We start from the raw sequence: 15,801 nt of genomic DNA on the forward strand, positions 1-15,801 counted from the left end.
AATGCTTTTTCTGCATCTATTGAGATGATTGTGTGGCTTTTGTCTTTTGTTGATGTAGTGTATCACATTGATTTATTTGCATATGTTGAATCATCCTTGTGACCCTAGGATGAATTCAACTTGATCATGGTGTATGATCTTTTTTAACTGTTGTTGGGTTCAGTTTGCTAATATTTTGTTGAGAATTTTTACATCTATAGTCATCAAAGATATTGGCCTGAAATTTTCTTTTTTGGTGCTGTATTTGTTTTGTTTTTAAACTAGCTCTGGACAGTTTTATTAAAGAAAAATTGTGCATGACTTACTATTCACCAGTCTTTTCTGGCATGCTTCTAATGATATCAGAATCACCTGGATCAATGATAGCCAGTGTGCATACTCTGTAGTATTTTCCACATTCTGTGCCCAATGTTACTGCCACTGTGGTGATGGACACCAGTTTTGGCCAACATAGCATAATACTCTATTTCAGATTCCTCAAGGCTGGGAAGTTGTTGGCGAGGGTGGCAAGTTTTGCTTTGCCTTGTCTGATCATTTTCAGAGTCTGCTTCTACCCCAGCAGGTACTTTCCACTTTTCATAATGAGTTGCAGCCTAGAGCTGATTGACTCCAGTGACTTTTTCATCTTCTTCGTGGCCACCATCTTCCTGCCTTAGGTGCAGAACTCCCCCAACCAAGTGGAGCCGCCAAGATGGCTAGGGAGCAAGAAAGGTGTCTGGTTTTGAAAACAGGGTGATGGTGGCTTCACAGAATACTTTGGGAGTGTTCCTGCCTCTTCAATCTTTTGGGAGAGTTTGAGAAGAATTGGTATAAGTTCTTCTTTGTATGTTTGGTAGAACTGCCCAGTGAAGCCTATGGTCCTGGACTCTTGTTTGCAGGGAGGTGTTTTTTGTTTTTGTTTTTTTAAATTATTACAGATTCTATTTCATTTCTAGTGATCAGTCTGTTCCAATTATCTATTTCTTCTTGGTTCAGTTTTGGTGGGCTGTATGTTTCTAGAAACTTGTCCATTTCTTCTAGGTTGTCCAACTTGTTGGCATATAATTGTTCACAGTATTAGCTTATGTTCTTCTGTATTTCTAGGGTGTCAGTAGTTATTTCTCACCTTTCATTTCTTATTTTGTTTATCTGGGTCATCTCTTCTTGGTGAGCCTGGCCAGAGATTTGTTGATTTACCCTTTGGTTCACCCTTTCAAAGAACCAGCTCTTGATTTTATTGATTTTCTATTGTTTTTCAGTCTCTATTTCCTGATCTGTATTGTTTCCTTCCTTCTACTGACTTTAGGTTTCGTTTGTTCTTCTTTTACTAATTCTCTGAGGTGGTAGGTTAGGTTGTCTGAGATTTTTCTTGTTTTTTGAGAAAGGCATGTATTGCTATGAACTTCCCTCTAAGGACTGCTTTTGGTGCCTCCCATAGATTTTGTATGGTTGTGTTTTCATTGTCATTTGTCTCAAGGTATTTTTTAATTTCCTCTTTGATTTCATCATTGAGCCATTTGTTTTTTAGTAGCATGTTGTTTAGTCTCCACATAATCTTTTTTTTTTCTCATTTCTCTTTCTGTGGTTGATTTCTAGTTTCATGCCTTTGTGTTCAGAAAAGATGCTTGAAATAATTTCTATCCTCTTAAATTTGTTGAGGCTTGTTTTGTGCCCTAGAACATGGTCTATCCTAGAGAATGTTCCAATTGCACTTGAAAAGAATGTGTATTCTGGTTTTTGCTTTTTTTTTTTTTCCTGGATGTAACATCCTAAAAATATCAATTAAGTCCAACTGTTCTACTGTGTCATTCAGATTGTTGCCTTATTGAGTTTCTGTCTATAAGATCTGTCCATTGATGTGAGTGGGGTGTTAAAGTCCCCTACTTTTATTGTATTCCCATCAATTTCTCCTTTTATGTCTGTTAGTATTCGTTTTATGTATTCAGGTGCTCCTATATTGGGTGCATATATGTTAACAAGTATAATATCCTCCTCTTGTATTGACCCTTTTATCATTATATAGTGTCCTTCTTTATCTTTCTTCATGGCCTTTATTTTAATGTTGATGACTTTTTATGATCAGGCAATTATATCATTGTGAATTCTACAGAGGCTTTGGCTGCCCATCCTTTCTTGTCCTTATGAAAATGCAGTTATAACTCTGTGAAATCTTGAGAAACTTTAAGTTGCCCATTCTCACCTACCCTCAATGATGAGTGTGAGCAATCCATCAAGGAGATTTTCATTGTGTTGAATTGGTGGTGGTCAACTTGGCCTCACTGCTTCCAGTCCCTCCTCAGTCTGGGAACTATGTTTCTCAGGATCAACTTCACGCTATAGACCCAGGCTATGGTTTACCAGTGAGAGGAACTCTTGTGAATGTTGGAAAGTAGAAACGATAAAGAAGCTATTATTGCTCAATACATCATGACAATCAGAGGGGCAGGCATCTAGTTCCAGACCACTCTGCAAACTCCAACTGTGTGGTATTTGAAGTTTCTTGGACTTCCCAGGATTGGCAGCTTTTTCACCCATTCCAAGCTTTCAGACTGATGTCACAGTGGCTGTTTCTCTGATCCTTCAGCCATATACTTCCAGGCCTTCACACTCCTAATTCCCATTTTAACCCCTAATTGCTATATTAAACCTCTTATTTCCTTAATTCTTAGAGTGACTTTTAAAATTCCCAAACCAGCCTGACACAGATATTCTCAAAATTTCCAAGCAATAGCAATTTTGTTATCTCAAAAATGTATGTCAACAGAAATTATGTTGGCAAAAGTTATTACAAAAATGCATTTTGAACGGTGTGTCATTAATTATTAAGATACCACAAATGTTACCAGATTCTAGCCATAATTATTGCAATAGGTTGAAATACAAGCAAGGCACATTGAAGAGGCATCCTGACATCTCTCTCCCAAACGGGACCTTCTTTCAGATCATGATCATCTGACAACAGATGTCATAGTACAGAGTTGAACCCTATGATATTACTGATACTTGATAATTCTGACCTACAGAAACAGAAATGTCTTATGATTTAACCTAAGGCTATGATAATCTCTTCATTCTAATGGATTTTTAGTGGAACCTACATCATTTTTTCCCATATAGGAATGGTGACTTCTCTTCACAGAATCTATATTGTGTAAGAAGAGAATATTTGCTGAGGGTATTCATGAAGTTATAACTCCCTGAATTCAGATGAGAAGTCTGTGTCTTTGAACTCAAAGCAGCGGTGCCCTCAACCATAGATGATTTCATTTTTTAAATGTTAGGAAAATTTCTTCCTCAAAAATCCTAATATCTCATCAGATGTCTGTCCTAGGTCAGGACAGACATCTGGCACCATTGACATTCTGACCCAGATAATTCTTGTTGTGAATGCGGGGTGGGAGGAGGGAGGGGGTGAGAGGGATCCTATGCATTGTAGAATGTTTAGCAGTATCCCGGCATCTACCCACCAGATGCCAGTAGCACCTCCCAGTTGTGACAACTAAAAGAGTAACCAGACATTGCCAAATGTTCCCCTGGGAGGAGGGTGGTAAATCATTCATGGTTGAGAAACACTCTCCTAGATAAAATAGAAATATGATGTTGGCAAGAGCTTCACGTCTCTACCATCAGCTTGTATTTCAATCTTCTATCTTACATTTGGTTTTTTAATTCAAGATGGACTAAAATCCTTTCAACATTTCAGTAAGGATACTGAATGTTATCAAACTGTGGGATGTGCCAAAAAATTTTTTTTAAGTGCATTGGCTATAAAGAATCGAAGGAGAGACCATGTTTAATTGTTTATGAGTAGCTGAGCAGCAATTTAGAGTGAGTTCACACTATATGCTGCTGCTGTTTATTTTTCTTTTAAATTAGATATAATTTTCATCACCAGGAGATCTTACACTGGGTATCAATAAAATATACTATACAATGGATGAGCATGTAATCAACAAAACATCCCTTTATTTCCAAATTCAGCTGTAAACTACTTCCACCTTGACTCACTGAAGCATAATACACAGGAATTCAAACAAAATGCCTAATATTGAATCACTGTGCTCCTAAAACAACACAAGCTTCAACTTGTTTGTTCTCTCTCCTCTTCTCCTGAACTTTCTCTTATTTTCTGATGAATTTCAGGCTCACCAAGCAAAACATGTAGCACAAACTCACATGGAAAACAATCACTGACCTAGCAAGTGAATAGCAACACACTACTAAATGGAGCCTCTTACACAGGGTAGTCCCCTAGCCTGGAGAAAGCAGGCGTGTGAAAGCCCAGCTGGTCCTCTCATTTCAGCTGTATCAACAACTAGTACTATTACTACAGCAGAACAGGCTGTTGATGATTCATCTGGAATGTACTTCAGTTTTTAAATTTCACAAGGACCATATATATTCTCCTCAAATAGATAAAATCTACATTCTAACATTTTATTTATTGGACACTTGTCTTTCTAAAATACTATGAACATAAACACACAAAAATCTAGCAAATCTAACAGTTCAGACTACTTTACATAGAGAATATAATACCTCTCATCATTTCATTGCTCTTATCACCCCAAGATCTCATCATCATCATGCAATGCCTTTATCACCATGAATTTGGCTCACCAAGTTGGGCAATGAGGTTGAACGTCATTAGACTGATTAAGAAAAACAGCTTCCTTCCCATTCAAGTAAATCTATGGAAGGAGACTTACATAGATTTGGCAATTTTGTCTGCTCAGGAATTCAGCCACAGCCATTTTCCTTGACCTTCTTACCAAACCTCAGTGCCATCATGCTGACTTCCCTCCACACTCACCAAAGAAAACCTTTACTATGGGAATGTCTAGGTTGACTGGAGCTTTATGAAGATTATACTGAACTTGAGAGTCTTTTCCATACTATGTATTATCCTAGTCTAAGGAAAACTCAGAATCAACAATGAGAGAATATTTCTATCTTATAAATGGAAAGATTAAGAACTATTTAAGGCAAAATATTTAGCAATAACAACGAATATGCAAAAGCCTTGTCAGCTGGGGTGGAAAATTGTTAGTTCCATTTTAAAAATGAGAAAAATGAGGTTGTGAATGTGGTAAATATGAACACAATCACACTGCTAATGGGTAGGCAGAACTGGGGATACACACCTAGAAATTCTGGAAACGAGTCTAGCGCTATTCCTCCATATCATGCTTTAATAAAAGTAAATGGATAGGGGACTTCCCTGGTGGCACGGTGGTTAAGAATCCGCCTGCCAACACAGGGGACACAGGTTCGAATCCTGGCCTGGGAAGATCCCACATGCCACGGAGCAACTAAGCTTGTGCACCACAACTACTGAGCCTGCACTCTAGAGCCCAAGAGCCACAACTACCGAGCCCACATGCCACAACTACTGAAGCCTGCGCACGTAGAGCCTGTGCTCTGCAACGAGAAGCCACCGCAATGAGAAGCCTACGCACCGCAATGAAGAGTAGCTGCCCCCGCTCGCCGCAACTAAAGAAAGCCCGCACACAGCAACAAAGACCAAACTAAGCCAAAAGTAAACAAATAAATTTTTTAAAATAAATAAATAAATGGAGAGGTATGGTGCCATTGTAAATAAATATTGTATACATAGCAATAAGATTTCATACAACTCACTCACCACAAAAGGGAAAGAAACATATCCTGTTTGGATTTCCAAGGGGCATTATCTGAAAGAAAACATCAATTTACGCCTCCTTTTGTAGAGAAGAAATAATTGCATTCATGTAAGCCTAATTCCTGAGATTCTGACAGGGTATGAAGCTCATGAACAGACCAAGAAGTCAAAAACCCTAGAGAAATGCAAATCAAAACTACAATGAGATATCATCTCACACCGGTCAGAATGGCCATCATCAAAAAATCTAGAAACAATAAATGCTGGAGAGGGTGTGGAGAAAAGGGAACACTCTTGCACTGTTGGTGGGAATGTAAATTGATACAGCCACTATGGAGAACAATATGGAGGTTCCTTAAAAAACTAAAATAGAACTACCATATGACCCAGCAATCCCACTCCTGGGCATATACCCTGAGGGGGGAAAAAGAAAAGGTCATGAAGAACCTAGGGGTAAGACGGGAATAAAGACACAGACCTACTAAAGAATGGACTTGAGGATACGGGGAGGGGGAAGGGTAAGCTGGGACAAAGTGAGAGACTGGCATGGACATATATACACTACCAAATGTAAAATAGATAGCTAGTGGGAAGCAGCCGCATAGCACAGGGAGATCAGCTCGGTGCTCTGTGACCACCTAGAGGGGTGGGATAGGGAGGGAGGGAGGGAGGGAGACGCAAGAGGGAAGAGATATGGGAACATATGTATATGTATAACTGATTCACTTTGTTATAAAGCAGAAACTAAAAAACCATTGTAAAGCAATTATACTCCAATAAAGATGTTAAAAAAAACCCAACAACACTGGAGGGTGATAATTGAATCAGTGGTACACACACACACACACACACACACACACACACACACACACACACTGGTATCAGTTTTCTATTCTATCTGAGAAAGAAAAAATTCAGAGAATATTTTACTTTGGAAAGCATATACTGAGAACAAAAACAATTTCTAAAAAACTTGTTGGTGGCTCACTCACTTCTGGAATATTCTAAAAATCTAAACTCCAATAAACCTTTTAATCCATAGTAATGCCCTCCTCCATCAAAAGAAGATGAAGCCTACAGGAAATATTGACATGGATAAGCATACAATCCTACAGCTCTCCGTGAAAATATGAAGTACCTGTTATCTGAGTGGGATCTCTCTTTCCAGAACACTGAGACTCTTTCAAGACCCATACAAAACCGTTGTTTGTTGCTTTGCTTGAGGCTTGAATCACTCACTAATCTTCAAAAAAAAAAAGCACCACAAATATATTAACATAAGGCTTTATGCTATTAATTCAGTGGCATATTCAGTGACCTGTGATCCTTAGCGATCCTTGTCCCATTCAGGAAACTAGAAAACAGAGCAACTATATCTCAAAAAAATGGTGTTGCAAAAGGAGCTGAGAAGAACTTTTAATAAGCGGATTCATGGCAGAAAGATTATATAATGGTTCAGAGCAAAGCTTTCCACCCCAAGACTAGAAAAGATACTCCAGATTAATGGGATTGCAGTAAACCTCCATGAAAAACATTGACTAAATACATTCAGTGTTGGATCCCTCAGAAAGGTTAGACTTGAGCCTTACATTTCTACCAAGTTCAGCCTCATCTTGAAGGTGGGGTGTGAGGGGAAATCCTGATAAATTTGAGATCCAAGAGCACAGGGAAGCTGCACTCCCTTTTCCAGAACACTGTAGCGAGGCGGCAAGCGTAAAGAGATTGAGAAATATCTGCACCGGGTGTCCAGGCCGATGGGACTGAGAGCTCACAGAGTAACTGTGCCCAAATGTGGAAAAGAACAAGATGATTTCCATGCATCCACAGTGGCACAGAAAGAAGCAAACTGAAGATGGCCTGTAGCTGGGAGTGGGACTTAGCTATGACTCATGGGGACCAATGAACAGATGGGAATAAAGACAACTTAGAAGACACCAACTTGCATAGACAGTATATAATCTTCCTGTAATTAGACTGAACCCTGAAAGAACAAGGATAGAGGAAAGAAAGTGAATGAATTAAGATAAATTTCCACTAGCCAGTAGAAATAAGTAAAATAAATAAAGTTCTTTTTACCTTTCCAGGACACATGAACACACGGACTCAGTTTTTTACCTGCCACACCAGCTCCATCAAAAAACAGATTAGTTTTGTACAAACTGCAAAATTGCAAAATAATAATCAGCAGCTGCACAAACATCCATATCCTCATTTCTAGCCCAGAAAATAAGGTCTTTTAGACTGATATCAAATTCAGGAAACTTTCTTTTTTTTTTTTTTTGAATTTTTGAAATTTATTTTATACAGCAGGTTCTTATTAGTTATCCATTTTATACATATTAGTGTATGTATGTCAATCCCAATCTCCCAATTCATCCCACTACCACCACCACCACCCCCCCTGCCGCTTTCCCCCCTTGGTGTCCGTACGTTTGTTCTCTACATCTGTGTCTCAACTTCTGCCCTGCTAACCGGTTCATCTGTACCATTTTTCTAGGTTCCACATATATGCATTAATATACGATATTTGTTTTTCTCTTTCTGACTTACTTCACTCTGTAGGACAGTCTCCAGATTCATCCACGTCTCTAAAAATGACCCAATTTCGTTCCTTTTTATGGCTGAGTAATAGTCCGTTGTATATATGTACCACAACTTCTTTATCCATTCATCTGTCAATGGGCATTTAGGTTGCTTCCATGACCTGGCTATTGTAAATAGTGCTGCAGTGAACACTGGGGTGTATGTGTCTTTTTGAATTATGGTTTTCTCTGGGTATGTGCCCAGTAGTGGGATTGCTGGGTCATATGGTAATTCTATTTTTACTTTTTTAAGAAACCTCCATAGTGTTCTCCATAGTGGCCGTTATCAATTTACATTCCCACCAACAGGGCAAGAGGGTTCCCTTTTCTCCACACCCTCTCCAGCAATTACTGTTTCTAGATTTCCTGATGCTACCCATTCTAACTGGTGTGAGGTGATACCTCATTGTAGTTTTGATTTGCATTTCTCTAATAATTAGTGATGTTACACAGCTTTTCATGTGCTTCTTGGCCAACTGTATGTCTTCTTTGCAGAAATGTCTATTTAGGTCTTCTGCCCATTTTTGGATGGGGTTGTTTGTTTCTTTAATATTGAGCTACATGAGCTGTTTATATATTTTGGAGATTAACCCTTGGTCCGTTGATTCGTTTGCAAATATTTTCTCCCATTCTGAGGGTTGTCTTTTCGTCTTATTTGTAGTTTCCTTTGCTGTGCAAAAACTTTGAAGTTTCATTAGATCCCATTTGTTTATTTTTGTTTTTATTTCCATTACTCTAGGACATGGATCGAAAAAGATCTTGCTGTGATTTACGTCAAAGAGTGTTCTTCCTATGTTTTCCTCTAATAGTTTTATAGTGTCTGGCCTTACATTTAGGTCTTGAATCCATTTTGAGTTTATTTTTGTGTGTGGTGTTAGGGAGTGTTCTAATTTCATTCTTTTACATGCAGCTGTCCAGTTTTCCCAGCACCACTTATTGAAGAGACTGTCTTTTCTCCACTGTGTATCCTGTCTCCTTCGTCATAGATTAGTTGGGCATAGGTGCGTGGGTTTATCCCTGGGCTGTCTATGCTGCTCCATTGATCTATGTTTCTGTTCCCGTGCCAGCACCACACTGTCCTGATCACTGCAGCCCTGCAGTACAGTCTGAAATCAGGGAGTCCAATTCCCCCAGCTCCACCCCCCTCCCTCAAGACTGCGTTGGCCATTCAGGGTCCCCCATGTCTCCATACAAATTTTAAGATTTGTTTTAGTTCTGTAAAAAATGCCATTGGTATCAAATTAGGGAAACTTTATGGGAAAAAATCTTTAACAATAATTTTGAAAGTTAAAAATCTTATGGATATTTGCATTAACAGTACCAAAGTATGCATAATTCATTTACAAAGTATCCCTCTCTAAAATTATGTTGTAGCATATCTTAAAGAGATGTACCATACTCGCTGGGTTGACCATTCTAAGATCCAAATTGCTGCCAAGAATGAGAGTTTTGCTGTTAAGTGTAAAAAGAGCTTTGCAGATACCAGAGATGGGGTATTACAAAAGTTCTGGCAGATATGATTATATAAAAGAATGGTTTAGGTAGGCGGTCATTCCAATTTAGGGTAGGATTTAACATAGCCATATTCCAAACACTGTATTATTTTGTTCACCCCCATTCTTCATCTGCTTCCTTCCAAATGCATGTCCATAGACCTGGCTTATCATCAGAGTAACTATTCAATGAAGGTCTGCACGCCACACTAGGCTGCAGTTCTATTGAAGCAGGGGCCTTCTCTGAGTTAGCTCATCCTAGTTAACTCCAAGCCTACAATACTTAGTATTGCTAAATGATTAATGAAAGAAAATATATTTGCTAAATGAGCTGATGCGTTCATTAACTGTTCATCTTACCAGTTTGCTTTTCAAATACAGTACTTGGTAAGAAATCATTCTCCCTCTGCTTTCTTCCCCATTCTCTGCTCTTCTGGTTCCCTTGGGGAATAGATAGGACACCAAACTAATTCCACAAACCTTTTGTTTTCCTGACTCGTTTTCTTTCCTCTGGGCTAAGAAGCCAGAATAATCAGAATAAGATGAAGGTCTTGTGTCCCTGTCAGTGCTAGTTATAAGTCTCTGAAAGCATTCTCATCTCTGCTCTCTCAGGCGTCTTATTAATATGGCCATTTGGTGATGGTACTCATGATGGAGTTCTGAACTTTAATGGTCATCTCAAGGTTGTGCAGCAGGGTACACATTCTACAGCTTGTCTTAGAAAAGGACAAGAGTTCCCCCAGGGTCCAGATCTGATATTCAAAATTACTTCTGTCTGGCTGGCTAATGAGGTAAGAACAGATCCATCCACACTGATATACCGTAACCTCTTTATGGGACTGTGTCTACAGAAATGACTCCTACCGTGAACTCTTTATAATAATGCAGTGGAAGAGGCTGTGACGGTACCTACACAATGCTAAAAAGAGCTGTTTGAAAAGTGAGAAACACATAGAAATATCCCTAAGAACCAAAGACATATTTATCTGATTTCCTAAATGTAGTAATAACGTGGAACTACCAGAGGACCTGGATTGAGCTGGTTGGTCAGTTCAGGTATAAAACAAAACAAAAAAACTAATTTGGCCATTTTGTTTTTCCTACTAAATTGCTGAAATGCACCAGATGTACAGGTGTTATATGATAATGTATATTCTGAAAGTTTTACAATTGTATTTGTTTTCATAAATTTATTTATTTTTTGGCTGCACTGGGTCTTCGTTGCTACGTGCGGGCTTTCTCTAGTTGCGGCGAGCGGGGGCTACTCTTTGTTGTGGTGTGCAGGCTTCTCATTGTGGTGGCTTCTCTTTGTTTCGGAGCACGGGCTCTAGGCGTGCGGGCTTCAGTAGTTGTGGCACGCGAGCTTCAGTAGTTGCGGTGCACGGGCTTAGGTGCTCCGCGGCATGTGGGATCTTCCCGGACCAGGGCTTGAACCCGTGTCCCCTGCACTGGCAGGTAGATTCTTAAACACTGCACCACCAGGGAAGCCCGTACAACTGTACTCTAAGCCCCATACCTCCAATGTTTTTCTTTTTTCTGATGGAGTTGCTCAGCTGTTTGCTGAAATGACCAAAATGACTAACTAGGTGTTGTATAAGTGAATATATATGTACATACATGTATATATTGTTTAGCTCATCTATTTATTTATATATGTCTCTCTATATGTGTATCTACATATAATTTTCCCAGAAAAGATTTGTGATTTAATTACTAGCCCCATGCCTTCCTTCCAATTACCTCCATGCTGCTAAAGATTCCATCAGGAATTTTTATGATCCCTGTGTGGACCATTTAGGGAACACAACTGTGGCCTTTTAAACAGCTCACTTCCCTGCTCCCTAGCAACTTTAGTCTGTGCAAGGCAAAGCTTTGAAAGGCAGCTGGGCAACACCATCTTCATTCCAAGTGTTAATTTGATATCTGCATAATTTAATCTCCTCATTCTAAATATCAAACCCTGTTTCCAGAAGTTAATTGGTTTTCTTTCCTTTTTGTTTTTTTTTAATTTAGATATATTAACAGATTTTGTCTGCATTTTAATTTTCTCAGTTTTGGCAAGGTCCACATTTCAATTATAATTATTTGGGCTCACCATGGGATTTATATATTTTAAAGATTACATTAATTAGCTCTCAAGCAAAAAATAAATTCTATTCCTCATCAAGAGTATTATCAGCAAGCATATCCAAATGACTTTCAGGCAGTTTCAGGGCATTAGTAATTCAGAGAACAACCGCGACCATTGTGTTTTTTAGTAAAGACCCAATGCATTGGTGTTAATTTGCTCAGTTTGTATGACCGAAGATGATTTAGACCTAAATATACAGATATACAGCCTATCTGCCTTCTCCCCACCCTCTCTCTCTCAAGTACACACACATACACGTACACATACACACATTTACTCTTGAAGATAATATTGGCTTTAGCTCGATAATAGTTGCAAGCCATTATTCTGAAGCTCCACAGTCATAAGGAGAAAAACAGGGTAACTCTAAGCTGCTACCATAAAAAGCACTTGACCTTTAGCTCTGTCCTTCTCCTAACCCAATCATCTGGGGCCTCTGGAGTACATCTCTGGAGTATTCATAGGCATCAATGTGGCCTTCCCCATCGCAACATAGAAATACGTTTGCCCTGCAGTAATGTCTGCTGCTGAGACCTCCCAGAATGCCCTTCCCACCCTCAGCTGCAGCTGCTCTGTGACTGTTGCCACCACTCTCCTGCTGCCATGCCTTATTGCCTGTGCTGTGTTGCCTGGGTGCCACACATGATTATATGCCCCCAGCCCTGGCGAAATACCAGTGACTGTGGATACAAGGCAGTGCTGAGGTGTAACCCCACTGCTGGTGCAGTAGGGATCCTTCCCGACCTCTACCTTTGTGTCATGCTTTCTTACCAAGTAGTGTTCCTTGTGTTCCTGACGTCTCTGAGAGTTTTGTGAGAAAATTTCCCTTTGAGATTTTATCAACGGAAGCCTCTCTCCACTAGAGTTCAGGTATCCATTCACAGGAAGGGTTCAGATGTCCATTCACAGGAAGCAATACACGTTGTGCTCTGACCAATACCAATACCATCTTTCTCTCTAATAGTAGGAACACTTATAGTGGAACAAGCTTATTTTTCCAACTCTCTCTTTCCTTAGGAATTGCTGTTTCCCATGAGGCACCTCAATGCCTCACAGAGATAGACCGCTAAGGACCTGGGTCCTGAATATCACGAACGCCAATAATGCAGAATGACAGAGCCAGGAGACCTAGGGTAAGGGTGTAACCAGCTTTACAATAGAGAAATTGTGAAATATGCAAACTATGTATGTATATATGTGTATTTATGCAACGTATCAGCATGAGAGCATTAGCTGTAGTGTAATAGTTCAAAGCGTGGATTCTGGTGTCAGACTACATGGACTCAAATCTTAGCTGTCACCTGCTAGCTCTGTGGGCCTAAACCAGTCACTTAGCCTGTCTATGCCTCATTATTCTCGTCTCTTAAACTGTGAATAATAATAGTACCCTCTACCCAGGGTTGTAGTGTGATTAGACTAGCTAATCCATGTGAAGTCCTTAGAAGAGTAGCTGGCACACAGTAAGTGCTCTGTTATCTATGATGACAATAATGGTTCTCTATGAGCGGTGTAATTATTCATTCTGGTCCTCTAGGTGATGGGGATACAGCTGTGACTGAAATATACAATGACCATGACCTCACAGGGAGGGCATGACAATAAACAAATATATATATAATCTCAGGAAGTGATTAATGCAGCAAAAAAACTGAAAAAAGAAGAAAAAAGTACTAAGTGTTAAAGGGATAATTTTTAAGCCATTGTCATTGAGAGTGTTATATTTTGTTTGTTTTAAAAGAAATAATTACTTTTGTCTCATGTTACCATTTTTTTAATTTAAATGAGTTTCATAATACAGATAAAACCCAGCTAAAAAGTAATTTTAGTTTCATTAATTCATCCTGGAAAATTACTGGTTCAGCAAACAGATTGTTGTTTTGGTATAGTTCATGTAGCACAGAAAATCAGCTCCATAGAAACGTTCACGGTGTTCTTTGGGAAGTCTAGGGTTTTCGTGTGACATTCCATGTTTATTTGCTATTTACCTATGTTTAGTTGAAAATGTTTCTTCTTCTGTTGAAGATTCAAAGCCCACTGCTGAGACCAGAAACCATCTACTCATACACTTAGACACTGAAAACTGAAACCTCCTATCCCCATACAGCTTACTGGCTCCATTAGGGATCAGCAAAGAACAGCCCACCGGGGCAAATCTTGCTCCTTGCTTGTTTTTGTAAATAAAGTTTGGAACACAGTCATGCCCATTTATTTCCGTATTATCTGTGACTCTTTTGCACAGTAACAGAGTTGAGTAGTTGCAACAGAGATCGTATGATCCAAAGTGTAAACTTTTTTACCATCTGGCCCTTTATAGACCTCTTGTCCACACCAGGATTTCTCAACCTGGCCATTATCAACATATTGGGCTGGATAATTCTTTGTCATGGAGGTTGTTCTCTGCATCATAGGATGTTTAGCAGCATCCCTGGCTGACAGTTATTGATCAGATGCCAGTAGCATCAAGACCCCCAACTCCCCTTGTAACAACTGTAACGTCTCCAGACTTTGCCAAAATTCCCCTGGGAGGCAAAACAGCCACAGTTGAGAACCACTCACATGGCTCACGGAGAATCACTGACATGGCATTCAGTTGTCTACGTTAGTACAGTTTTATTATTCTAGAAGACTCTTGCCCAGGCAAATAATATTGCTCATTACATTACAGGACTTTCCAAAAGGTCCACTGACTCTTTAATGGAAATTAACAATTTGTGCCCTCACCTCGCTGTGCTCCCAATCGAAAACTAATATACCATGATCCTCACTTAATCCTAAGTAAGCCTCCACACTGAAAAACCATCTTAAACCAAACTTCAAATGCTTAACAAAAATCTAACCTAGTCCTTCTCTGAGACAAGATCAAATTCTGTCAAGATGGTGATCTCCCTTACCATGGTAAGTGATACATTTCGATTTGTCTTATCAACGGGATGCATTGGTGATGTTTGGGGTGCCAGCATTTGATAGTACATAACAAGCTTTAAAATTTCAACGTCATACATACATAACGAGGAGTTTTCTTAAAATACATGATTTCTATCCATGCAATTATACTTGAAGCCGCCTTTTCACTTACCAAACACTGTGTTGAGTCTAAACTATTTCACATTTTAGATTTGTAATTACCTCTGTCCTCACTGCTTTTAGAAGATTTAGAATAAATCCAGAAAAAATACAGATACCGTATTTCCAAATGGAATATTTTAATGTTATTGGTATTTCCCCAATTAAGTATAATTATATTATATTTCAGAGTTAAGTTATCTGAATACTGAATTGGCATCCACCCTAACAAAGAGGGAATTGATGAGTTCTACTTGGGAAAAGTGTCTTCCCCTTCAGTAAATAAAAAGGCAAGAAATCCTTTCAGTGATTGGGAAAACTAACAATTTGCCTGAATAAACAAAATAATGACTCAAACTGGCCAAACTGGGTAAAATTAGCTGGGCTCTTCATCTACCTGAAGCCAAGTAATCAGCACGCTTGTGTTTATCAGTTTTCTACCAGCTGTTGTAGATGTAGCTTTATGAAATTCATTCTGTGTTTTATTCACTGCTCAATCCTCAGAGTCAAGAAAGAGATGGTCTGCCACTGGGGAAGGGCTAAAACACAGGTAGATCCGCCTTTGAGGCAGAGTTACACAGGGCATGCTTAAGACTTAAGGCAGAGGCTATAGCAGGAGAAAGCAAAATTCCCCTTATATCCACAAGTCTCGCACTAAGTAATAGCCTACCACTGTGGAGAGGGGCAACAGTACACAGAAAAACATCCTTCTATGTCATGAGCATGCAGAGCTAGCTGAAAGCTAAGGGTGGAGGAGAAACAATAAGAGAAACTCTATAGCACTACAGGTATCACACCAAACACAAAACAGGAGCAGTGGCCCACTGAAGCAATTAGTGAGTTGCTTCCAAAGAATGTATGAAGGGGAGAAAGCTGGCAGACCCCACCTCAACCAAGTGATCAAGGTCAACA

General features: G+C 39.3%; 1 pseudogene; it reads right to left on the reverse strand.

Moving 5' to 3' along the window:
- Window positions 1-253: 253 nt before the first annotated feature.
- LOC132513766 (large ribosomal subunit protein eL30-like) lies at window positions 254-643 on the reverse strand (annotated as a pseudogene).
- Window positions 644-15,801: the final 15,158 nt, after the last annotated feature.

Source organism: Lagenorhynchus albirostris, chromosome X (genome assembly GCF_949774975.1).
Source record: "Lagenorhynchus albirostris chromosome X, mLagAlb1.1, whole genome shotgun sequence".
In the NCBI taxonomy this organism is placed as follows: Eukaryota; Metazoa; Chordata; class Mammalia; order Artiodactyla; family Delphinidae; genus Lagenorhynchus; species Lagenorhynchus albirostris.